Below are 27,039 nucleotides of genomic sequence, written 5' to 3'. Positions count from 1 at the left end.
AACACAGGCCATGGAGGGGCCACAAAACAATGACTATGGGGAAATACGAAGAATACAGAGACCAGTTGCTGCAGCAGAATGCAAGAACAAGTATCTAGAAATGCACCAGGACATCGTGGGTTCACTCAGGTCACAAACTGAGACACTACAGAGCATTATCCACACAAAAACCACAGAGTCAGCAGCTTTTCCAGTTCTTAGAAAACTGCGTGCCAGTGTACCCTTTCCTACCCTACACAACAAGTAACAGCATTGCATATATCCTTACCTCTCCCACTCCACATCAGGAGATAACAAGAACCAGAGCAACACATTTACTGACCGCAAAAGCCAAAGGATCAGCAACAGCATATTACACTGAAGTAAGTTTTACATACATGAATATAAACATTAACTTTTTACTTCAATTTACACTTAAGTTTTTAAAGTATGATGAAGCCCCTTCGTTTTCAGTTTAAACAGATTTTTAATGAAAATTCGTAGGTTTTACAAAATGCATTATTCAGGTTTTTTTTCTGATTTTCACCCTACTTTTGGATCATTCAAATACAGGTAGTCCCCGACTTACGTCGGATCCGCACTTACGAACGGGGCTTTCTCGCCCCGGAAGTCGGGGCGAGAAAGCCCCGTTCGTAAGCTGCTCCGGTGCCCCTGGTCTGCTGGAGACCGTCTCCAGCAGACCAGGGGCACCGGGCAGGTTCCCGCGCCTCTGAGGCTTTGCCAGAGCAAAGCCTCAGAGGCGCGGGGAACCGCCGCTGCTGCCGCTTCAATCTGGGTGCCTGTGGTCTGCTGGGGACCGTCCCCAGCAGACCACAGGCTCCCGGACTGAAGCCGCAGCCGCGGCGGGGTCCCTCGCCTCTGAGGCTTTGCCAGAGCAAAGCCTCAGAGGCTCTGCTCCCCGTGTCCCTGGTCTGCTGGGGAGGGGGGGGCAGCTAGTGTGCTCCCCCCCCCAGCAGACCAGGCTTTTGTTTTGGACTCTGGGGCAGAGCAGCTGGGGCGCTGCCGATTGGTCCTGCAGCGCCCGCTCTGGGCACTACTGGACCAACCCGGCAGCACCCCAGCTGCTCTGCCCCAGGTCCTGATTCAGCCGCTGCTGGTCAGTTTCAGCAGCGGCTGAATCAGGACGCCTGGGGCAGAGCAGATGGGGTGCTGCTAGGTTGGTCCAGTAGCACCCAGGAGCGGCGCTACTGGAGCAACCCAGCAGCACCCCAGCTGCTCTGCCCCAGGCGTCCCCAAGTCAGCTTCTGCTGAAACTGACCAGCGCTGACTACAGGAAGCCCCAGGCAGAGTTGCTCTGCCCCGGGCTTCCTGGAATCAGCTGCTGATCAGTTTCAGCAGCAGCTGACTTGGGGACGCCTGGGGTTCTTAAGTTGATTCTGTATGTAAGTCAGAACTGGCGGTCAGTTTCAGCAGTGTCTGAATCTGGACGCCAGTTCCGACTTACATACAGATTCAACTTAAGAACAAACCTACAGTCCCTATCTTGTACGTAACCCGGGGACTGCCTGTATATGTAAAAACTAGGGATGTTAGCGTGTGGCTGTTTACACAATTAAACAATAAGCCTGGGCTCATGGGTTAATCATAACAGTTACATGTAGGAGTCAGGAGCCGGTGCCTGTGGAAAGCTGGCTCCTGCAGAGCTGCCTGCCCCCCGCCACCTCCCACAGAGGCAGCAGCATAAGGAGCAGGAGCTGGTGCTCCCCACAAGCACCAGCTCCTGTAGAAAGCCGGCTCCCCCGTGCATACCAGCTCCCACCAAGCCAACTATGCTCTTTGCCCACATTGTTGCCTCTGTATCAAAAGCAGCAGCGTGGGGGGAGGACAGGAGGAAGCCAGTTCGCTGGCTTTTAAGCCAGCTCTCCATCCATCCCAGCTTCCACAGAGCCACGTCCCTCCCCCCCTGTTGTCTCCCACAGATGCAGAAGCGCAGGGGGGACAGGTGGGATCTGGTATTTAGGGGGTTCCAGCTTAAAAGCCAGCTCCCCACAAGCACCAGCTCCCACGGCTCTGCCTGCCTCTACCACCATGCTGCTGACTCTGATAAAGAGGCAGCAGTGCAAGGGGGGAGGGACAGATGGGAGACCATGCCTGCAGGAAATAGCTTTCAATTTGTCTCCCTGTGCTTACCCGCTCCCACAGAGCTGCCTGCTCCCTGCACTGCTATCTCTTTATCAGAGCTGAGGGTTAAGGCTCTGGGGTGGGGCTGAGGGATTTACGGTGAGAGAGGGAGATCAGGGCTGGTGCAGAGGGCTGAGGTGTAGGAGAAGAGAAGGCTGTGGCTGCAGGTACAGGTTCTGAAGTGGGGCTCGGGATGAGGGGTTTCAGGTATGGGATCCCCTGCGAAAGAGGGCTTTCCCAGCAGTTGCAGGCCAAGTAACAGGCATCTCTGCCAGCAACTGCAGCTCTGGTGGGGTTGTGTTGGACAGGAAAGAGGCACCTATCCCCAAGCTACAGAGGCTCACTGCCAGGGCCGATGGGCAGAGGTGGCACTCTGCCGGGGATGAGATCACTATGCTGCAGCTCTCAGTCCCTGCACAGGACTTGATAGGCAGCTGTGCAGCCTAACCACATACACATTTCAAGCTTCCTTGTGTTTTGAATGTATTCTGATACTAATTGTTGTTTTCTTCCCATGTTAGTACATGATTTCTTTTCTGATATGGAAACTTGGTCTGTGGCTATAGCACAAATATCTGCAGACATAAAGCAAGTATCAGGGGTGGGCAATAATTTTTTGATGGGAAGGCAACTCTAAGATTTTGGTAAGTGCTCTAGGGTTGTGCTTTCCTATGGAGGAGGTGTGGAGTCTGGGATGGAGGTTAGGTGCAGAAGGGAGCTCAGGATAAGGCATTGAGGTGCAGGGTCTGAGAGGGAGTTTGGTTGTGGATGGGGTTGTGATCTGGGGTAGGGGATTGGGGTGCAGGATCCAGGAGGTGGTATAGGTGAAAGAGAGGATTCTGGCCTGGGAGAATGATGTAGGAGGGGGTGGTGGGTCCAGGTGGGAGCTGTGACCTGGGGTGGGAAGTGCAGAGGGTTTGGGTGATGATGTGAGCTAGGAGGGAGAGGTGACCTGGGACATGGAATAGGAAGGGGTGGGATGCCAGAGGCAGACACAGGCTGGGAGGAGCTTACCTAAGCAGCTACCAGCTAGCAATCCTCCAGGATCCTGAGGCAAGCTTCCCTGCTGCTAGCAGCTCTAGGCTGCTCAAAGCAGTTGGCTGCTCTCTCCACCTGCCTCTCTGCTATGGATACTGGGAGGCAAGGGTTTATGGCCAATGGGAGCAGAGATATTTTGCTCGGGGGCGGGGGCAGTACGTGAAGCCTTCTCCTCTCCCCAGCACTCTGAGCAGAGAGCCACAGGGAGGAGCCAGCTGGCTGTTCTGTGCCTGACGGTCCAAGTGGAGGGGCCTGCGGGCTGGATCCAGTGGCTTGGCAGGTTGCATCCAGCCTGCAGGCCACATCTTGCCTACTCCTTCAGTATCAGCAGATTTGCAGGACTCTACTCATGAACTCGGTAAGCAGCCTTTTAAGGTATGCTCTTATGTCGAAATCCTGAATTCCAGCTTCCTGGTAATAATATGCCCTGTTTTTCATCTGTTACGGTTGGGAGAGTAAGTTAAGATAATTTGGGACGTCCCAAGCTACAGTGACTACAGCTATAAACCTAAATTTAGTCCTGAAACATGACAACATTGACATAAGAAATCCTGTCTGCTTTAGGAAAGGTCTCACCTAGTCTGTGACTCCTCGGCAGATTCTCAGCTTTCATTTATAAAGTTACATTTGTAGCTTTTGTTGTTGGGAAGAAATACTTGCCCTGAAGTGGGAACTAGGGCCTGGCTGAAGAGTTTCTACAACTCTTAGATCTCTTGCCAGTAGGTGAAGCAGTAGCTCATGACAGAAGAGGCCAAAATCACTCACCCATTTAGCCTCTACATGAAGATTCCCCCCCTCCCCAAATCCTCTAAACAAAGGGCAGAAGAGGAGAAAAGAGATAAATAATATAGAGGATATATTATATAAAATCTGTTTTTAAAATGGAGGGAGTTACACCAGATTACCCTAGAGCTGTGGTCACCGACTGGTTGATCACGAGGCCTCGACCAGTCAATTGCGAGGCGTCCTGTCTGCCTCGCCCCCATTTCCCTCCGACCCCCAAGAAGCCTCACTACCTGCCTCAAGTGAAAATGGTAGTGTTGGCTTCCCGGGACGGACAGAAGTCCCGCAGCTTAGCGCCACTTCCGGCGATTCCGAAAGTGCGCTAGCTGCTCTGCCGGGTGAACTGCGGGAGGGAGCATTGGCTCCCTGCACCGCACAGCAGGCGTGAGTCAGCCCCGGGGCAGGTGTGGCAGGGGGGAAGGGGGGCGCGCGCGGGGCTTTCCTGCGCCGGAGGGGTTTCGGCTCCGGGGCAGGTGCACGTGCGGGGCTTCACTGCATGGGGGGCGGGGGCGGGGTGTCAGCCCTGGGGCAGGCGCACGCGCGGAGTTTCCCTACACCGCGGGGAGGGGGAGGGGGTCAGACCCGAGGCAGGCATGCGCTGGCTTCCCTCTGGGGGGGGGGGGGAATCCTGGGAGGAGGCAGATGCAGGGGATTCTCTGCCTCCACTGGCACCCTACTTCACTCTGTCCCCACTCCCCTGTTCCCAGCTACAGAACTCTGTCCCTATTCCCGTCCCCACTCCTCGAACTCTGTCCCCACTGGCATCTTGTCCCCAGCTGCAGAAACCTGTCCCCACTGGCACTCTGTCCTCTGCCCTCCCAGCACCCTGCTCCCTCTCCTCTGCCCCCAGCCACAGAACTCTGTCCCCACAAAATGTGTAATTATAAATGCTTCATTGTAGATTTAAATAGCATGAATAAAAAACAGACCATTTATTTCATAACTATAAACACATGATTTTAATTTTATATATCGCATAATTTAAAAATAAACTGTTTATCAGAATGTGTAAGTAAGGGCTGGGGATAGCAAGTGATGGACAGGAGGAGAATAGAGAGGGCGGGACTTCAAGGAAGGGGCGGGGCGGTAGATCTTTGCCTGTTCTGAGATTTAAAAAGTGATCTTGGGTGTAAAAAGGTTAGAGACCGCTGCCCTAGAGATTGTGTTATTTCTCCTAGATTGAAGAAGAGGACACTACAGAACAGATTATTTGTTTATTGCAGTATGGAAATCTCTTCACTTTGTTACCAATGAATTCATCCATAACACTGGCGTTTTCTGTAACTTCCCTGAAGGTACAACACACAGTGTAGGCTGAAGAGACTATTCAAACACTTCATTTCACTAATGGGTCACAGAAGAAGTCCCTGAGTGAACTGAAGCAGAGCATAGGGATGTTAAAATGAATGTAATGGAGTAACTGTGCAACTGCTGAAAATTTTCAGCAGTCACACATGGATTCTACATTTGGTTCCTTGGAAAGTGGTGTGCACCAGGAGACGGCTTTTAAATTGGCTCCCTGCACACACTGACTCCTGACTCCCACCCCATGCTGCTGCTTCTGATACAGAGGCCTGGGCTTACTGGTTGACCATTTACAATGTTAAACTTTCACATCCCTACCACAGACAGAACTCATTATGATCTTAACATCGGCCAAACTGGACAGTCCCTACATAAAAGAATAAATGAACAAAAATCAGATATCAGGAATGGTAATATACAAAAACCCAATATAGGAGAACACTTCAATCTCCCTGGACACACAGTAGCAGATTTAAAAGTAGCCATCCTGCAACAAAAAATACTTTAGAAACAGACTTCAAAGAGAAACTGCAGAGCTACAATTCATCTGTAACTTTGACACTATCATTTTACGGTTAAACAAAGACTGTGAATGGTTAGCCAACTACAAAAGCAGTTTCTCCTCCCCTGGTGTTCACACCTCTACATCAGCTGCTAGAAGGAGCCTCATCCTCCCTCCTTGACTTGAACTGACCTCGTTATCTCTAACCTCACTCTTGACTGGAACTCTTTTCTTATGACTGTATATTTATACCTGCCACTGGAATTTCCACTACATGTATCTGACGAAGTGGGTCTTTGCCCACGAAAGCTTATGCTCCAATAAATTTGTTAGCCTATAAGGTGCCACAGGACTTCTCGTTGTTTTTGCAGAATCAGACTAACACAGCTACCCCTCTGATACTTGATTATGATCTTATTCTATGAAGAGCCAGAAAAGGTAAAAATCCTAAAATGACACCTCAATATCAGTGGGATACTGGACATCCCAATGCTGGCTGCCACATATTTACCTGTCAGCAAAAGATGTGCCAAAACTCAATACTACTTCAGCCTCAAGCCCTTAAATTAAGAGCACTACAGAGAATACATATACTCAGAACAGTAAGCTAAGACGGTGTCATGCCCCATTTCCTCATGTAGCTGACATCTTAGAACAGACTTTCCCATGACAGTTGTGATTTTAACAACACTACAAACCATCACAGTTGACTCTTCACATAGAGTCCTTCCTCTCAATTCTAGGAATGTTAAACAGCATGTAATTTAATAGTTGTGGAACCACATGAAAATTTTAGCAGTTACATGACTATTCAATAGTCCCTGGAGGTAGGGCCGGCAGCCACTGTGCACCCGGCCCAACTCCCAGGGACCCCACTGCTACCCTGAACTGCTGCCTCTCTATCAGAGGTAGCAGTGTGGGGTGGCAATAGCCCCTGTCCACGGGGGGTCCAAGTTCCCTGAGGACAGAGGCTGTTGCCGCATGGGAGTCTGTGTCCATGGGGAGCTCAGAGCTCCCCCCTCCCCCCGACAGGGGCTGCTGCCTCAGAGCAGCCTTTCTCCGTGGAGGGCCCAGGCTCCCAACAGACAGAGGCTGTTCTGCATCAGCCTCCACTGCCCACCCCCTAGCTGCTGCCTTTGACAGGGGAAGCAGCATGGGGGGGGAGGTGGCACTGCGGAGCCAGTGCTGGATAGAACCAGCTTTTAAGCCAGCTCCTCACCAGCACCAGCTCCTGCCCCCCGCTGCCTGTATAGGAGGCAGCAAAGGGGGGACAGGTGGATCCACAGAGCCAATACGCACAAAGAGCGGTTTAAAAGCTGACTCCCCATGCATATCAGCTCCTGCCTGCCTCCCTCCTTTTGCACTGCTGTCTCTCTATTAGAGGCAGCAGCACAGGAGTGGGGGGAGGGAGGGACGAGACAGAGGCAGATCCAGTGCTCGTGGAGAGCTGTCAAAGTCAGCTAGCCACTGACACCAGTTCCTGCCTCCCCTCCACCCGCTGCCTCTGTATCAGAGGCAGCAGTGGGGGAGTGCACGAGCCATCTCCACTCATCGCCAGTCACACACTAGTTCTTTTTAAAATGTCAAACCTTTAAAGTAATTTAAAACTTAATGCTCATGAAAGATATCAAAGCCATGGAGATCAGACTTCTGCTTATGAGCTGTTACTGCACAGATTAGAGGGACCATATTTCTCCAAAGAAAAATGGCACACTACCGCTAGTACAACACTCCCTATCCCCTGTGCATCAAGAGCTTGCCCAAGATTCTCCCCATTCCCTCCTGGGGCTGACATTGCTGCTCACTTGAGCTTTGCTTCCCCACCCTGCGAGGCTACGGTTGGCATCCCTGTTCACCACCACCCCTGTTCCTCTGCAGCCCACTTTTTGGATAGGTCAGGCATTTGTCCTATTTTCCTCTTGCCAACTGATCAAGATAACAAGAGCAAACACGGACCAGGAGAGGGCTTAAAAAGGGAACTGTCCTGGCCTAAACAAGACATGTGGTCACCTTAGTACAGATAATACAAATAAACACTCCTCCCTCCTCTAGTGTGCCTAACATTTACTTTATAAATCCCACCACTACTGCCATGAGGTACATTCATCTGTGACACACTGAATCATTGGCTTGCTTTTGAGACTGTCAACAAGTGGGACAGCATAGTGTCAAATGAGATAGTGCTTTGGTTATGTGAAAGCATATCTACTAGAAAATTGATAAATCACCAATTCACTTCACACAGGCCAAACAGCAATCAAGACCTGATTTGCCACTGACCTAAATATTATTCCTAATACTGTGAGACATTCAATCTAAACCCCTCCATACTAGAAATATAAGGTTCATACATTTAGAAGAATACTCTCAAAACAATCTGTTTGTACTCCTTCCTCAGGCACATGCAATCCCTGCCCTCAGAAAAGCAGCCAACAGGAGCACATAGAAGAGGTGTGCTCAATCGCAACTAGCTGGGGTGGCAGATGCTAGAAAATTCTACAACTCAATGGACCCCAGGTTCTAGACACAATGGACTGTTTCTCTAGTTTAAAAAAAAAAAAAAAAGGCTGCAAGACTTTACCCGAATGTTTTGCTTTCATGGTACAGAGATTTTAGTTAGTAAAGCAGCAGTAGGCTGCCAGCTGACCTGCTGTGTTTCCTTTTTAAGTGACTAAATTGACAAAGGATTACACTAATGCAAAAAAATCACATGGATGGGAGTGAGAAAGTCTTGTGGTAGATCTGAAACATGTGCCCTTCTATCATCACAACTCAAACTCAGAAACTCCTACACTAAGAATTTCTTCAGCTTCTATCAAAACTCAAATTTGGGAGGATTCAAATCTCCCTCTATTGCTCTTTTGCTATATCACAATCATCGTTTCCAGCACCCTAGCTCTTTGGTCTTTGTTCGGATGAGGGCAGGAGACACAAAAATATTATCTTAGCACTGCACTGTCCAGCAGTACCCCTTAGAGAGTGACACAATCAATAGAAGTAACTGAGGAAGAAATCAGAGAAATAAATTCCCAAAGGCAGCTAAGCTCCTCGCCAACTTGTAGACGCCGTTTTCTAGAAGGCCAACTGGACAGAAATCAAAGTGATAACTATGCACTGTGCCATGTCTGTGCATAGCATAAGACACAACTTAATTTTTTTATGAGACAGGGGATACTAATAAGAAATAATAGCCATCCTGGTCAGCGACAATCTTCACACCAAAGTAAGAAAAATCAGAAGAAGAAAAACAAATGCTTTGAAACACTGCAGAGACTCAACAGAAAAAATGTTATATGCAAAGGTGGAGTCTTTGTTAAAACTTCTGTACGTGTGTCATTATTGAAATGCATGGTAACTATCCAACTTCTCTTTTGAATCTATTTGTTTTCCTGATAATAAATTAAACACTTGATACATTTCCGTGAACCTTCCTAATGGACCCAGTATGAGAGGTACCTGGACCTTTCCCAGTAAAGGTCTCTTCCTTTTGATAGGTTAGAAGTTGTGTTTTGGTTTGATTATTCTGGCTACTTAAGGCTAAAGATTTATTCAAAGAATTACCAAAAAGTCAAATATCAAAACTAGTGGCCCTGAGAACAGCGACCTAAATTTGGCATAAATGTTCCAGTCTGTCCCAGATTGATAAATGTCATTTCCCCATTTTATTTAGCACATTTTTTTTAACATCTCAATGATCTACATGGGGTGTGGAAAGCCAGTGCTGTCAGCCAATTCCTTTTGTTACCTTTTGGTCACATGGTTAGGAGGGCATTTAGAACAGAGGAATACAGATGTAGTTTTATTATCTCAAGTATAATTTAGTCTTGTATAATGGGATACCATACATATTTGAGATACAAAATACAGCAGGAACACTGCTGAAAATAACTAGGCAAAGACAATGGAAATGTAAAACTTGGAATGGGGATGACTAGACACCACATATGTTTGCTAGGATAAGTCACTGTGTCAAATTTTACAAGAGTAATGATCACATTTATCATTTTTCAGGGAGACATTTTATAATTCTTAATTGAAATGAGGGAGAAACATTGCTATAACTATCCAAGGATGTGGCATTTAGCACTGTGACTTTTTTATCTACAGCTTTCACATTTCTAATTGTCACTGATTCACACCTACAGACAAACTAAGGTTAGCATTCCAAAGGAACTCTGCACCCATTTTTGTTTTCTAATGATAAAGAAAGAAAAAACATGAAAGAGGACTTTTTTTACACTAACGATTATATAAAATATTAGAATTTCAGGTCCTAACTAAGCTGACTCAAAGAGAAAATAATAAAATTATGAAATTTGGAAGTCGAGTAGGGGAAGAACTAGATTTTAAGAGGGATCTGAAAATGAGGACATCTGACACCCTTAAAAGGAGAAGGAAGCAATCAAAAAGTGGTACAGAGACAACAAAGGCAGCAATCCTGACAGAGAACAGTGGACAAGATACAAAAGTGATGGTAGATGAGACAGGAGCACAGATCAAGCCTTAAAAAGTGAGAACAAAGTCTGAACTTCCTGTGGAAAGAGATGGAACTAGTAAAAGTGTTGGCAGTTTAGCACAGGAGGAGACAAAGATTATTTATTTTAGCTACTGAATATTGGATAGCAACATAGCTAAAGGAGATTTGTGATAGCTCTGAAGCCAAGAGAAGAGAATCATAGAGAAGCAATGTCTGGCAAACTACCCCACTCCTACCATGGGTGAGTTTAACTCCACAAAAATATGTCCCTGGATCTTGGCTCTTAGTCCAGAAAAATGATGCTTTTTAGAGTTCAATGGAAGCACTGCTAACTCTCCGGGCTCAGTATTACCTATTATTTCTTCTCAATGAAGCTCTTCTTTGGTAAGAAACAACAATCTGGCTGAGTACTACCCTGCATGTAGCAGTTATATTTACACAGAAAGCTATTCTCTATTTTGAGTTTATTTAACTGATGAAAGCCGAGACCAGCAGTTCTCAACCACGGGGTCCAGAGCCCCCACAGACGGGCAGCCCTAAGCAGGTTTCAGTTGGTCTGCCAAAATAAACCAGTGTGAGATTCACTATGTCCCAGGTCAGATAGCCAAAGCCCAAGCCCCACCACTCGGGGCTGAAGGTGAAAAAGTGGTGCTGGAAATTTTCTATTTTTTTTATTTAATATTTTATTTATTTATTTATTTATTTTACAGTGGGGGTGCTGAAAGCCAGGGATCCCCACCCCAAACTTTTTACACACATGCCTGTTTCTCCTTTCTCTGCTCCCTCAACTTCCAAGGGCTGAGGCCAGGAGCTGGGCGATGGCTCTCAGGAGGAAAGGAGAAATGCAGACAGAAGTAAGGGGACCAAAGCTGGGATCCCACATGGGGGACTGGAGCAGAATCCTTGGTGTGTGGAAAGCTGCAGTTGGGATACTGTGTGTGGACTCCAGGCACGGGGTGGTGAACACAGCCCTGGGTGCAGAGCCAGCAGCAGCCAGGAGATGAGCCCCAGACACGGTGCCAGGAACAGAACCCTAAGAGCAGGTGCAGCAGCAGCAAGGACCCCACATATGGGGCTAAGAACAGAGCCCCAGACACAGGTTCAGCAGCAGCCAGGACCCTACATGCGGGGCCAGGAACAAAGCTCTCGTGCGGGTCCTGAAGCCAGGACCCCAGGTGGACTGGCAGTCCTAGGACCGTGAGTATGGGGTGGCAGGCAGGACTCTGTACAAAAACTGTGGATGCTGCAGCCACCCTTCCCCGCCCACACGTCCTACACTTATGACATGACACTCAACAAACTTAGCTTTGTGGGGCACTTTGTGGCATGGGGCCACTGACAACAGTCTTTCTTGCTATTCCCTAATGCTGGCCATGGCTTTTTAATCTACTGGATTTGCAAAACAACAGTTATGGCACAGGTGGGCTGTGGGACTTTTATAGCAAAGGGATGGGGCTTCAGAAAGAAAAAGACTGAGAAACCCTAGGCTAGAGAACTGCTCCAGCTAACCTCGGGACACTGAAGAAGCTCAGCGCATGCTGCTGTGAGAGACCTACATTATGAACCAAAATTGTATTGAAAAGAACACACACCTTAGACCCAGATCTAAAACTTTAAAATGAGACTGTAGCTGAAATGTTCACTTTTTGACTTGTTACTTTTAGGTAGCAAGATACTTTCAACTTCTTTTTTTTTTAAGGGTCATAATAGTTTTAAATTGGATACTTACAAATATCCATTTTCTGATAATCATCCTATAAATAGCCTAATATAAGTTAGTTTTAAAGCAGAAGTGGGGAACTGCAGACCCAGGGGCCACATGTGGCCCCTGTTTGATGGGATCTGGCCCCCGAGGTTCAGACGCCTCCTCCCCCCAGCACTGGGGAGCCAGTGCTGGTGATCCAGCCCCCCCCCCCCCCCCCCACTGCTGCAGTGCAGTCCTGTAGCACACAAAATTTACTAGGCTGCCCCCCCTAGGCTCTGGTGTCTGAAGAGAATGTGGGGAGCGTCTTTCTCTTTCTGAGTCAGGGGCCACGTCACTGAGGGTTGGTTTTTGTTTTGTTTTTTTCCCTCCTCACTTGTGTGTGGCTCCCCAACTGATTTTTCTATAGGTCAGTGGCCATGGACTCAAAAAAGGTTCCCTACCCCAGTTCTAAAGTCTTAAAAAACATGCTAAAGAGGCTTTTCCTTCTTCCCTGATAATGTTTAGATCTTTTGGGCAGGATTGAAAGCAACAAGTCTCAAATTTCAAACTCCTTTGCAAGCATAAAAAAGCCCATACCAGCTGTTTTGAAAAGAAGCTATTCATTAAATTTTCTCTCCAAATTGTAATGTAACAATGAACCAGTTAATTTTATGGCAACTTACGAAACAACTCATTATTCCAGGCAAATTTTACAATTTGTTTGATCTCTTAGCTTTGTATCTCTCTCTAGAACAGTATTAATTTGCCAACCATGCAGATACAAAACTTTAGTTTATACAGACCTGTGATAACACTCTTAACGCTTCAACTTACACCATTAAACAGGACAATTTCCCATGACATTTCGCCAGAGGTCACTAATGCAGCAGGAGCATCTCCAACTGTATTCACTGAAAGCTTGTTTACATTTGAAACACTACTGCAGCTGCACCACTGTAGCACTTCCCTGTAAATGCTGCCTCTATAACAACAGGAGAGGTTCTCCCATCAGCCTAGGTAATCCACTTCCTCAAGAGAAGGTTCGTAGGTTGAATAAAAAAATTCTTCAGTCAACCCAGTATTGTTTATGCTGGAGGTTACGACAGCTTACCTACCTCACTCAAGGGTGTGGATTTTCCACATGCCTGAGTGATGTAGCTGGGTCAACCTAATTGTTTAGTATAGACTGGACTTGAGACAGAAAATTACAACCACATCTTCTTTTTTTAAGAAGAGGGTCACAGTGCAACAAAGTTTGAGGACCCCTGACTTATTGTATTACCTCTGGGACCACAACACTATAAAATAAAATAAGAAAAGGGAAAAGGGAAAAGGGAAAAGGGAAAAGGGAAAAGGGAAAAGGGAAAGTTCATTTCAGAAAAAGCAATTTCTCTTACAAAAAGACCAGGAAGATTTTTTTACAGGCTTACAAAGTTAAAAAACAAGCTAAACAATTTATTTCTAACTTATAATACCTAATACAAAATATATTTGAGTACCTAGCAACTGCTATAAAGCAAAGCTGATGAAAAAAAATTATATACATAAAACGAAGCCTATGTAACTACTATTATGTGTCAAGCCTACACCTGCAGCCCCCTGCTCTGACTCATGCACCTCTCCTCCACTCCCAGCCCCCTGCCCTTACTCCTGCACCTCCACACTCCCTACTCTGAGCCTCCCCTCACATTCCCAACCTCATGCACTGACTTCTGCACCCCCTACGCTGCAACTCTTTGCCCTATGCCCCCCTCCCCCACCACACACACACAAACACAAACACTTCTCGGTAAATGACAGGAAGCCAGATTTAGGTAATCAATCTGTCTAATGTACCTCCAGCTTTGGAAATGACACAGAAAAGAACGGTTACTTACCTGTAACTGTTGTTCTTCAAGATGTGTTGCTCATGTCCATTCGAAGTAGGTGTGCGCACCGCGTGCACCACGTCTTTCGGAGCGTTTTCCCTAGCGGTACCCATAGCGCCGGTGGGGCGCCCCCTGGAATGGCACCGCCATGGCGGGGCATAAGTACCCCTGCCGGTGCTGCCCCACCTCAGTTCCTTCTTGCCGGATACTCCGACAAAGGGGAGGTAGGGTGGGAGTCGAATGGACATGAGCAACACATCTCGAAGAACAACAGTTACAGGTAAGTAACCGTTCTTTTCTTCTTCGAGTGGTTGCTCATGTCCATTCGAAGTAGGTGACTACCAAGCTAACCCCATGAAGGAGGGGTCGGAACAGTCATAGCACAAGTCATAAAGGAAGGTGAACAATAAACAGATTTATTTGAACAATTCAACACTGACAAGGCACCAACCAAGAACAAAGACAACCAAATATATATATATATACACACACACACACACATCACAGATTCAAGGACTGTAGAGCCCACCCTTGCATCCTCCCTGGCCTGTTGAGGTAGCGCATAGTGTGATGCAAACGTGTGAAGGGAAGACCAGGTGGCTGCCCTGCAAATTTCTGTGATTGGTACCTGGGCACCAAAGGCTGCCGAGGACGCCTGCGCCCTGGTAGAGTGTGCCTTCACCTTGGGAGGGGTTTTACCAGCCAGTTGATAACACTCCGCTATACATTGCACCACCCATCTTGATAACCTTTGCGTAGAAATAGGTGAACCTTTCCCCTTATCCCCAAACGCAACGAACAATTGTTGGGATTTACGGAAGGGCTTGGTTCAATCAATATAGAATGCCAGCGCTCGCTTGGCATCCAGGGAGTGTAGAACGCGCTCCTTAGGGGAGGCGTGTGGTTTAGGGAAGAACACCGGTAAATAAATCTCCTGGAACAGGTGAAAAGGTGAAACCACCTTCGGGAGGAAGGCCGGATGAGGCTGTAGCCTTACATTATCATGCGAAAAAACAAGGTAGGGCAGTTCTATAGTCAGCGCCCTGAGCTCTGATATCCTTCTAGCAGACATAATGGCTACTATGAAAGCAACCTTCAATGAAAGGTGCTTCAATGAACATGTAGCCAATGACTCGAAAGGAGGGGACATAAGCCTGTGTAGGACCATGTTGAGGTTCCAGGCAGGGTGCGTAGCCCTCACCGAGGGGTACAATTTCTCCAAACCAGTAAGAAACCTTTTAACCACCTGGTTAGAAAAAAAGAGAGGCTCCTGCCATACCAACATGGAAGGCGGAGAGAGATGCCACATGGACTTTAATAGAAGAAAAGGACAGGCCACTAGATCGGAGCTGAAAGAGATAGTCAAGAATAATTGGAATAGGGGCCGAAGTCGGGTGTACTCCTCTCCGGGACGCCCAAGATGAGACGCGCCGCCACTTGGCAACGTACGACCGTCTAGTAGAGGGCTTCCTGCTGCTAAGGAGCACCATCTGTACTTGTTGGGAACATTTCCTTTCTGGTTGGTTCAACCACGGATAAACCATGCCGTTAGGTGAAGAGACCGGAGATCCGGGTGAACCATTATCCCCCCGTCCCAAGGTTGGGTTAGCAGGTCCCGAACTGGAGGGAGTGCTATAGGGTCTTGGGTCAGCATGACCACCAGGATGGGGAACCAGAACTGTCTGGGCCACCTGGGGGCTATGAGGATGATCGAGGACCTGAAAGTTCTCACTCTGGTCAACACCCTGGAAATTAGGGGAAATGGGGGAAAAGCATAGAGAACGCCCTTTGGCCACGTGGTCGTTAGGGCGTCTCCCTTGGAGAATTTCCCCAGCCCCAGCAGGGAACAGTAGTTCCTGTATTTGGCATTGTGTGCCGAGGCTCTCAGGCCTAGGTGGGGATAGCCCCACCTGCGGAAAATCTGACTGAGACAAAGTCCTTGAGCGACCATTCGTGGGCTCCAAAGGATCTGCTCAGTGTGTCTGCAAGTAGGTTTTTGCACCCGGGGAGGTACTCCGCCTGAGGCGTGATATTGTGCGTGACATACAGGTGCCAGAGACGCAGGGCCTCCTTGCATAGGGGTGGCGAACGTGCCCCTCCCTGCTTGTTGAGGTAGAAAACCGCCGCAGTGTTGTCCATACACACCAGGATGGAGCGGTGGGAGAGCCTCAGCAGGAATGCTTCGCAGGCCTTCCTCACCGCCCGTAATTCCCAGACGTTGATGTGCAGGGTCTGTTCAGAAAGTGACCAGAGGCCCTGAGTTCTGTGGCACCCAAGATGTGCTCCCCATCCCAGGTCGGACGCATCGGTGACCAGCGTCAGTGAGGGGGGAGGGGCACTGAAGGGAACCCCGCTGCGCACCACGGATTCCTGGGTCCACCAGAATAGGGAGTCCAGAATGTCCGGGGGCACTGTGACTATGGAGTCCCATAGACCCTTGGACTGGCAGAAGACCTTCGCCAACCACGCCTGCAGAGGTCTCATCCTCATCCTGGCATGTCGCACCGTGTAAGTGCATGTCGCCATGTGGCCCAGGAGCCTGGAGCAGACCCGAGGTGTCGTGATGGGGGACCGAATTAGCCCTGAGATCAGCTCCACTATGGAGAGGAACCTGCTGTGGGGCAGGAACGCTCTTGCCACCTTCGCATCGAGGAGGGCTCCCACAAATTCTATCCTCTGGGAGGCGGTCAGGGATGACTTCTCGACATTTATCATGAGCCCTAACCTTAAGAAGAGAGCTCTTATGAGTGTTACGTGAGCTTCTACCTGCTCGTACGAGCGACTTCGGATTAGCCAATCGTCGAGGTACGGGAACACAGGTACCCCTCGATTGCGCAGAAAGGCGGCAACCACAGCCATACATTTTGTAAAAACCATTGGTGCAGTACGTAATCCAAAGGGGAGTACCGTAAACCGAAAATGGTAACGGCCTAACATAAACCGGAGGAACCTCCTGTGACTGGGCCTGATAGCCACATGGAAGTAGGTGTCCTTTAGATCGAGAGTCGCATACACAGTCGCCCAGTTGTAGCACTGGGATGACCGAGGCCAAAGTCACCATTCTGAACTTGTGTTTTACAACCGCCTTGTTTAAGTATTGAAGGTCCAGGATAGGACGAGCTCCCCCTTTTTGTTTCGGAACAACAAAATAACAGGAGTAAAACCCCCTGCCCCGCAGATGCGGAGGAACCCTTTCTATTGCTCCTTTTTCGAGGAGCGCCACCACTTCCTGAAGCAGGATGTGTTCGTGAGGGGTGTCCCTTACTAGGGACAGGGTAGGGGGTTTTGAAGGCCGTGGGCCCAGGAACGGGATAGAATAGCCCGTATTTACAATGTTCAGGACCCAGGCATCTGATGTTATCAGGGCCCATGCCTGGGCAAAACGGGATAGCCGGGCCCCAAACAGGGGGCCAGGGTGGCAGACTGGTACGGGACTCTCGAATACCGTGTCAAAACTGGGGCTTGCCCTGATTGGGAGGGCCGTGGTGACCTGCCCGCTGGGGGTCTGACCTAGGGCGATGACGTCAACCCCTAGGCCCCTGAGGGTGCGCAGCCGCCCCGGAACCTCCACCGGAGGCCCAGGAGCGGCGCCTCCAGAAATCCCCACGGGGGACCTGGGGCTGCACTCTACCCTGCTGCCTATACGGCAGCTGTCGCCGCTGCGTGGCCGGCGTATGTATGCCCAAGGACTTCAGAGTTGACCTAGTGTCCTTTAGGGTATGGAGCCTGGAATCGGTGTGCTCCGAGAACAAAGCCTTCCCTTCAAAGGGCAAGTCCTGGATGGTGTGCTGTACATCCGAGGGAATCCCTGAGACGTGGAGCCATGCCCCGCGATGCATAACGACACCAGTCGCCATGGTGCAGGCTGCCGAGTCCACACAGTGTCCAATGCCGCTTGGAGGGCAGTTCGTGTAATGACTTGATCCTCGGCAACCATAGCCGCAAACTCTTGGCGGTCTTCCATGGGGAGCCGGTCTCTAAATTTTTCAACCACCTGCCAGGTGTTAAAAGCATACCTGCTCAGCATCGCCTGCTGATTAGCGATGCGGAGCTGTAGAGCACCTGTAGCGTAGACCTTACGGCCCAACAAGTCCAGCTTTTTAGGCTCCCTTGCCTTAGGAGAAGGCCCGGGCTGGGGAAGCCTTTCTTTTTGGGCTGCGGCCTGTACGACCAAGGATCCCGGGATGGGCTGGGAGTAAAGGAATTCGTGCCCCGACTGCGGAACTAAATAACGCCTCTCTACCCCTTTTAGGGTAGGGATCAGAGTTGCTGGCATTTGCCGCAGGGCACTAGTAATTTTTGAAACAGTTTTATTGAGCGGTAAAGCGAACCGCGTAGGGGTGTCCTCCGTGAGGATGTCTACCATTGGATCGGTGTCCTCAATTACGGGCTCCACCGGAACAGCCAGGTTGGAAGCCATGCGCCGTAGGAGGTCCTGATGTGCCCTGGCATCCCTTGATGGCAGCCCAGGCGCTGGGTCCACCAGTGCCTCATCGGGGGAGGACGACGACGACGACTCCTGAAGCAACACGGGAGCAGTCGTGACCAACTGTGGGGCCGGTTGGACGGCCTGAGCCTCCCCGGGGGGCCTGCCTCTGGTACCGGTGGTTGCGGTGCCGCAGGATCCTGTTGTGGCACTCGAAGGGGGGAGGGAGGCGCCCTAGACAGGGATGCCGACGGGCGGGAATGGTGCCCTGAAGCCTCCGACCCCATAGATGGTGGCGGCTGGCCCTGCCACTGATGATAGGCCCAGGGGGTCCAAAAAGGCCACTGCGGGTGAGAGGGACACATCTGCTGGTTGTGGTCCCTCTGGTGTCTGGATCTGGACCTGTGAGTCGAGGATGCTCCCTAGGACCCCGACCGAACCGACACCACGTCCGAGTCCGAAGAGTAATCGGACTCCGGCCAAGGCGGAGCCGACGAGGAGTGTGGTGCAAACTTGGCCATCGACTCAGGTTTGCCTGCATGAGCACGGCGAGGACGTGCTGTCTGCGGCACCGGGGGACCCATGCCCGGTGCCCTAAGGGCTGTTGGTAATTGCAGCACCGGGGGACCCAGACCCGGTGCGGCGAATTCTGTCAAGTACGAAACAGCCAGCTGTGGCACCGGGGTGCTGAGGCCCAGTGCCGGTTGCATCATCAGTAGCTGCGGCACCGGGGTACCCAAGCCCAGTGCCGTTTGCGACGCTACTATCTGCGGCACCGAGGTGCTCAGGCTCGGTGCCGGTTGCAACGTTTGCGGCACCGGGGTGCCTAGGCCCGGTGCCGAGTGCGTCGCGTGGAGTTGCAGCACCGGGGTGCCCAGGTCCAGTGCCGGCTGCGTCGCCAGTAGCTGCGGCACCAAGGTGCTCAGGCTCGGTGTCAGTTGCGATGCTAGGAGTTGCGGCACCGGGGTGTCCAGGCCCGGTGTTGGTTGCGACGCCAGCAGATGCGGCGCCGGGGTGCCCATGCCCGGTGCCGATTGCGTCGTCTGGAGTTGGGGCACCGGGGTGCTCAGGCCCGGTGCCAATTGTGTGGCCAGCAGCTGCGGCACCGAGGCAGTCAGGCTCGATGCCGGCTGAGTCGTGCCCGACTGAAACAGTACCGGGGTGCCCAGGTCGATGCCAGTGCCAATGACGGCACGGAGACGGACGCCGACTCCTGGGAGGCCACATGGCCATGGGGGTATGGCACCGGTACCGCCAAGCGGGGCCCTGGCAAAGTGGAAAGCAGCGATCTGCCATGGCTCGAAGCTCCCTGAGAATGATGGTTTGGCGTCGTGAAGGGTGCCGTAGTAGTAGTGGGAGCTGACCCCATCGGGGGTGGTCCTGACGCATAAGCCACCATAGCATGCCGACCTGGGCCATGCAGGGGCGACAACGGTGCCCTCCGAGCCTCCAACAGGGGCGACCTCAACCCATCCGAGTCGACCAACGACGGCGGGGAGGTCGTGAGACTAATTAGGTCCTGCGCCGCTTCAAATGTGTCCGGCGTGGACGGGCGATGAGAGGGCAGGCGACCCGGGCTAACCAGGCCCTCTCAGTGCCGACGGTGCACTGGAGGGGAAACACGCACCGGTGAACTGCCGCTGCAGTGCCCAGCCGACGTAGGCTTTTTAGACGGAGACCTGCCTCGGGACTTCTTCACCCTCTTAGATGGCGGAGAGTGAGACCAGTGCCGGGATCTCGACATCGATGTCCGGTGCCGGTGTGCGGCCTCGTGCGTGGAGGCCGGTGCGCTGCGCACCACAGGCTGGTCCGGTGGCACCGGTTGAAGCGCCATCTCCATAAGGAGAAGCTTCAAGCAGGAAACTCTTTCTTTCCTCATACGGGGCTTGAAAGACTTGCAGATTTTGCAGGCAATTGCCAGATGAGCCTCACCCAGACACTTAAGGCAGCTGTCGTGTGGGTCGCCCCTGGGCATAAACTTCCCGCCGTCAGCGCATGCCTTGAAGCCTTGCGGCCCTGGCATTCCTTACCCCCAAGGGGGGGGGGGGGAAGGAGCAAAACAAAAAACCTAACTATCTAACTACACAACTATTTACAAAGTGAGAAACGGGAACCATTAACTATCTAAGCCTAAACAGACAGAGAGAGAGAGAGAGACGCTCCAACGACTGACATGGCGGTAAGAAGGAACTGAGGTGGGGCAGCGCTGGCAGTGGTACTTATGCCCCGCCATGGCGGTGCCACTCCAAGGGGCGCCCCGCCGGTGCTACGGGTACCGCTAGGGAAAACGCTCCGGAAGACGTGGTGCACGCGGCGTGCACACCTACTTCGAATGGACATGAGCAACCACTCGAAGAAGAACCAGCGCTACCTTATTTCCCAGACAGCAGAAGGAGGAATATCTAGTGCCGATATCCTCACACTGGGGAGTCAGGCCCCTCAGGAGAGATTGCAGGGGGATAGAATGTATTGGGGGAAGCATGAGAAGCTTTAGGAAATAAAACTTACTGCACACATTTACAGCAACGAATAACAAATAGAGCTGATATCTCCAGACATGTCAGGTCCTCAGATTTCACTATGCATTTGAATCTAGATTGCACTGTGCATTTTGACAGATTTCTTTTAAGCTTGCATACCATTACACCAAGTCATTGCCATCTGTACATTAATCTGTTTGCTGGGACATTGTGTGCATATTTTATTGTAAGCACATATCACAAACACAGTATTGCTTTTGCTCTTATTACAATGGATGGTTGGCTCATTTATGCAACAGAAAAAAACAAGTGAAAAAAATAAAGAAGTTGAACTGATTCACGTGAAGCACTGCTGCCACATATACTGGCATATGTACTTGTGTGGGAGGGTAGGTTGGCAGCACGTGGAGGGGACAGCAAGAAGGCTTAAACTACTATAAAGAATGGAAGCACAATCAGATAAATTTAAGAACCACCAGAACCCCATGACACACCTCACTTCACAACTGAGTGGGCATATTAGAGGATTCCATCATCCCTCTCCAGCAGACGGATACTAATAGAGCAGAACCTCACAGTTACAATGACCTTGGAAATCGATGTTGTTTGTAACTCCTAAAAAACATTATGATTGTCCTTTCAAAAGCTTACACAGCTGAACACTGGCTTAATACTACTTTGAAACTTTATTATGCAGAAGAAAAATGATGCTTTAACTATCATCACTTAAATAAAACAAGCATAGAAAGTTTTCTTACCTTGTCTTACCTTGACAGAGGCATGTAGATTAGGGTACCGGACATAGTAAAATGAAGCGGCGATTTAAATAATCGCCGCTTCATTTAAATTTACATGGCTGCCGCGCTGAGCCGACAAACAGCTGATCAGCCGTTTGTCGGCTCAGCGCGGTAGTCTGGACGCTCCCCCGCCGACATCAAAGTTATTTGTCGACCACCCAGGTATGCCTCATCCTGATGTCGGCGGGGGAGCGTCCAGACTATCGCGCTGAGCCGACAAACAGCTGATCAGCTGTTTGTCGGCTCAGCGCGGCAGCCATGTAAATTTAAATGAAGCGGCGATTATTTAAATCGCCACTTCATTTTACTATGTCCGGTACCCTAATCTACATGCCTCTGTCGCCAGAGGCATGTAGTCTAGACGTACCCGGAGAGACTGAGGCCAGGAACCTAGTAATAGGAGGACCAGCAGCAGCGGAGGCCAGCAGCCCAACTGGCAGCAGTGGGAGCCAGCAGCTCAGGGACTAGTGGCAGGGGACCACCCCTTGTCTGGCAAATCACATAATTTGGGACCAGTCAAGTCCCAAGGTTGCTGGAACAGGGAGGTCCAACCCATACTTTATACGTAACGCTATCTGTACTGTTTTGGTTCCCTTCTCTCCCCAGTCTCTGCTGTTGACTGACTGTATACTTCAAGTTCCAAATCAGGTATTGGTTAACCAGTCAGTTTGTAACTTGGTGTTCATAACTCTGAAGTTCTTGAAGTACTATTATATTTCCAGTCTCACACTGAGATGAAGAATGTTTCTTCTGCTAGGATCGTGGTGTCCAACCAGTTCTGAAGCAGTATCCACTCTAGAGAACTAGCCACACTCAACTGGCCAAAAAGCCACATTGTTCAAGCCAACTAGATAGGTTGCAACTCTCATTTGGTTTGGTGTCTGTCTACACTTAAAATGCTAGTGGCACAGGTGACCTGCTGTAGTACTTCAGTATTGACACTACTACACCAGTACAGGAAGGGTTCTCCTGCCAGTGTAGGTAAACCGCTTCCCTGCAAGGAGGTATCTAGTCAATGGAAGAACTCTTTGTCTACCTATAACTGTCTACACTGGGACTTAGGTCAGAATAGTTATGTCTCATGAGGAGAGGGGTGAGATTGTCACATACCTGAGCGATATGGCTATTCTGATGCAAGTTTCTAGTGTAAACATGCCTTAGATATTTACATAGCTGGAGTCAAGGTGGAATGATTTACTTTCTGTAAAACTATTCAGGTTTGGCTCCATTCAGTCTTCAGACAATCACATCCAAATGACAATCCACACTCACCCAATGTGTCAAAAAGGTAAGTTGTTTTACTAGAGGATCAGTTTCAGGACTTCACAAACTTGACAAGGAATAGAACAAATCTCAACAGATCTGGACATCATAAAGCAGCAGCATTTTCCTTCATACTAGTCAGTCACTTCTCTAAGTAGGGATGTTAGCTATCGGGTGACAGAACAGTTGACCAACCGCATGAATTTTTAGAAATTAGTCAACTATTCTATAGTCCCAGGGGCAGACCTGGCAGCCAGTGTAATCTGGCCCCATTTGTGGAGAGCCCCTGCCATCCCACAATTTTGCCTCTACTATATATTAGAGGCAGCAGCACAGAGTGCCAGGCAGGAGCTGGTCCACAAGGGAAGCTAGTTTAAAAACCAGCTCCCCACAGACAGAGGTTGCTGGGGGTAGGAGCAGGGGGAGGAGGCAGGCGGCACCACAGACACAGTGCTGGGGGGGGGGGGGGAGGGAGAAGCGGCTTTTAAGCCGGCTCCCCCCAACACCACCTCCTGCTCCCCACACTTGCTGCCTCTGTATCAGAGACAGCAGGGGGAGGGGGAATGCGAGTAGTTGACTACATTAACCAATAAGCCTAGGCTTATCGGTAAGTCAACTACTTGCTTACATCCCTATCTTTAAGATCATTAAACCCCAAGCTGTGCAGACGGTTCCTGCTTGCTTGGTACTCACAGTCCTAAAAAAGTTGGTGGTACGTGCCCCCACCACAACACACACATAGAAAATTGCCAAAAGGCTAAGATTCAAATAACACTGTTCTTTGTGTGCAAAAATAAATACTGAGGCTACATCTACTCTACAGCCAGGATCAACAGAGTAGAGATTGATACACCGTCAGTAATAGGTCTAGTGAAGACCTGCTAAATCGACCGTAGATCAACCCTGGTATTCTACCCCAGACAAGAAAAGAAAGATAAGTCAATGGGAGACACTTTCCCATCAACATCACAAGTAGTCCAACCAAGGTGGATCTATTTATTGAGGTGGTATAGATGTAGCCACACTTTACTGAAACCAATAGAAACATTACTCTAAAAAGGCATCTAAGAGAGAGGTCCAATTAGCAAGTGAGACAAGACCTGTATTTGGTTCATACCTGTAGCTATGCTCCTCCCTCTAGAAGTTCCAGTCTTCACTCTAAAAGACAAGAATAAAAATACACTGGGTGCTCCAGAGCTACAAGCAAAAATACCGCAAATCATCAATTAATGGCAGTCATTCTAGGCAGATATACGACTGGGGATAGTAAAATAAATTTCTAATAGTACAAATCATCAAGAAGTGCTCGTTATCCCCTTTTAGAAATGTTTTACAGAAAATGTTTGGACCTTTTCAAAACCGTTGAGAACAAATGGAAATGTGTGTGAAAGAGAACTCAAAATGCAGGTGTATGGAATAGGAACTGCTTCACTGTCATGGATGGTAGTTTCCTAGTGATATTCAGATAGTTTGTCTTCTGGGTTCCCAAAATAGAACAAGCAGAGCTGCAATCAGCACTACAGACAATCTTGGTGTCCCTTATTACACTCTCTTAGCTTTGAAGGTGGTATAGTATGCCCGTGAACTTTCAGATGAGAATGCTAATGCCAAATAGTAAAATGGAAGAAAATCTGTATTGAAATACAGACTCAATAGCATAGCAAGGAAAAGGATTATTTTATACCTTTGGTAAATAAGCAGACAGAACATACAAAAATCATGGTACTATTCACATTTACTTGTGTTTAATGAGATGAGATCATGATTCTCTTCTTAAGGGCACAGGATTTCTCCTGTTACGGTGTCTGCCCTTCTACCTAAAAGGGAGACTTGATCAGGCATAGGGACAACTGCCTCATCATCAACAAGATTCAGAGGCATCTGTGATAGGCCTACCTCGTGTTTTAGTGGAAGCACATCATCAGGATCTTTTGCTCAGGTTTAAATTTATTGGGAATGGGGAGAAAATATTGTGAATTTAGAGCATTTCTCTCGAGAGGCTGAAGGGTTGACCACCAATTAAATTCATTACAACACAAAATTGTCCTTGCTACAAACAGGTGTTAATTAGCACATTTTAAAAACACACGCCTTTGCCCAGTTTGAACATAGCCTTTCCACACTGTTCTTGTAACCTTTTCTCATAGGTTATTCATTAAAATGTGTTGCTCTTCTAAATTCTTCCCAATTTGTTCAAGTCTTTTTATAAAATATTGTTCTTCAAGCTGAATCCAGGCCCCAAAGTAAGGTCTAACTATATAAATCAATATAACAAACAAGAACAATTTCACTGGGTCCGAGGAGTTCAAAAAAATAAAGCCTGAAGATACTGAAAACTGGAACCGTTCCTCAAAATAACCTCAACTTTGTTTCAATAAATAATTCCAAACTTGTACATCAAATCTTATCTTTTTACTAACATTACAAATAGCTCTCTACTGGACTTAGAAGAGAATCATTACACAGAATTTATCAGAAAGTGTGATAAACATTTTAATTAAAAATTACACCCCTTGACTATGGAATTTCTACTTGTGGCTCAGATCAGATAAAATGTTTGTTTGAGCCTGACCCCTCTTCTTTTATTGAAGTAAACTTTAAAAAATGTCCAAAAAGTCAGAGCTCCCTCATGGCAACCCTGAGAACATGAAGGGTTTTTTTGTTTTTAACTCAGAAATGGCAGCCATTAAGCCCTAAAGTATATTGTTATGCAACTCAATTTTAGTAAGGCCTGAAATAAGCAGCTTACTGGGCTTACAAATGTTGCATGACATATTATAACTTCTTAGAGATTTCAAATAAGTCTCTTTTCATGCCAGATAAAGCATATGTCCTTTTGAGACTCAGTCTTAACATTCTGTGTAAGCAGGCTGCCCAGGGAGCAAGGACAATCCCAGTCCTCTATCACCACAGTAGCTTGGGGCCAGGTAAGAAGCTCTTGTCCAGGACTGCTACAGCGGGCACAGACAAGGGAGTGGTGCATGTCCCCTAGCTGGGTGATGCACACATAGGCAGACAAACTCTCTGAAATATATAGTCGATAGCTGTTGCTTTCTCCACCCGTCCCCTGCTGGTCCAATGGGTTATAGCTGTCCCTGTCCCTGTCTCTATCTCTGACCTTTTGCTATTCCCCTGTTGTTATTCTACAATATAACTATTTCACCTACCAGACCCCTCCCTTTTATGAGAGCCAATTGAATTCCAGGCATATCCCATTGTCCTGGCATAACCAACCTTTACCTTGCTTTAAATTAGAGTAAGAGGAAGATGCATTCCAAATTTGATGGTCCTAGCTCTTACCGTTTAGGAGGAGTTCTTGAACAAACGAGTCACAGACGGATGGACAGACACACAGATAGACGCACAAACACTCTAAAATATATAGTAGATATGTTAGAGGACCAAATATGCTTAGTTAAATCAATATAAATCTTAATTTAGTGCATATTTACATCACAGTAGTGCCAACAGGATTTGGTACCGAAGACTTCTTCACTCATGTTTCTTTATATTTACTCAACCTGCCGTACTAGGTGAATGCTCACTATGGATAATACACTGCAGAGAATGCTTCTGCCATATCTGCAAAACATCCCCAATGGTATAGATTTCCTTAAAATGCATAAAATCGTATCATTTGATGGTGCAAATGGATGCAGCTTCTTTGACTTGGATGGAGTTTCACTCATTTGCATTAGCAGAGAATTGTACTCATATTGAATTTAAAAGAGCAAATGCTGATTTAGACTGCTTCCAAAGACAAATCAGATTCTTTATGCATTTTTTCTGCCCACTAGACAGCACCATAGCTCTGGTGTTGCTATGGAAATAACTTTGGAATTTCTTGACTTTTGTGTAATTAAAAACTTCATCCTCAGCACTTCAACTGAGGAGGTTTTTTTTCTATAATTTTCCATCATTCAACATTTATTTATTTATATAATGTCCAAAGTGTACTAAGCATTGTACAAAACAAAGAAGACCAATGGCTGAAGAATTTTATGATATCAGCAGAGGAAAAAATGACTAGGGGTGTGGAAAGTTGCAACACATACAAGTGACACACTGCATCCAGAAACACCCTGGCTTTTGTGTCACCCTCAATATGGATTTCACCTTATTTGAAGAAATGTGATTTGGCAAGCAAGTCACTAGAAAGTCTTCTACTGAGTGTGTAGAAAAAAATCTTTGTGTCTTTGTTGATTTAAGCTGCCTTTCATCCACACAAAACACCCATGTCCTGCCAAACATCCCCTCTAGTCAAGCTTTTCTGCAGTGATTAATGTTCACTGACA

At 48.4% G+C, this 27,039-nt stretch overlaps 1 protein-coding gene across 5 annotated transcripts in view; it reads right to left on the bottom strand.

The window, feature by feature from the left end:
* Nucleotides 1-27,039, bottom strand: part of CELF1 (CUGBP Elav-like family member 1) — a 99,781-nt gene that overhangs the window by 60,601 nt on the left and 12,141 nt on the right. For 2 of the 5 annotated variants that reach the window (XM_006113424.4, XM_006113425.4), the window contains exon 2: nucleotides 23,862-23,902. The exons of 2 other annotated variants lie outside the window; for them this stretch is intronic. The gene's annotated coding sequence lies outside the window, so the exon portion shown is untranslated. Of the gene's footprint in view, nucleotides 1-23,861; nucleotides 23,903-26,044; nucleotides 26,123-27,039 lie in introns of those variants that run through there. One more of the 5 variants, XM_075927448.1, reaches the window with a different exon arrangement.

The sequence above is a fragment of the Pelodiscus sinensis genome, chromosome 4 (assembly GCF_049634645.1).
Source record: "Pelodiscus sinensis isolate JC-2024 chromosome 4, ASM4963464v1, whole genome shotgun sequence".
Classification (NCBI taxonomy): Eukaryota; Metazoa; Chordata; order Testudines; family Trionychidae; genus Pelodiscus; species Pelodiscus sinensis.
This window is presented reverse-complemented; position numbering and strand designations above follow the sequence as displayed.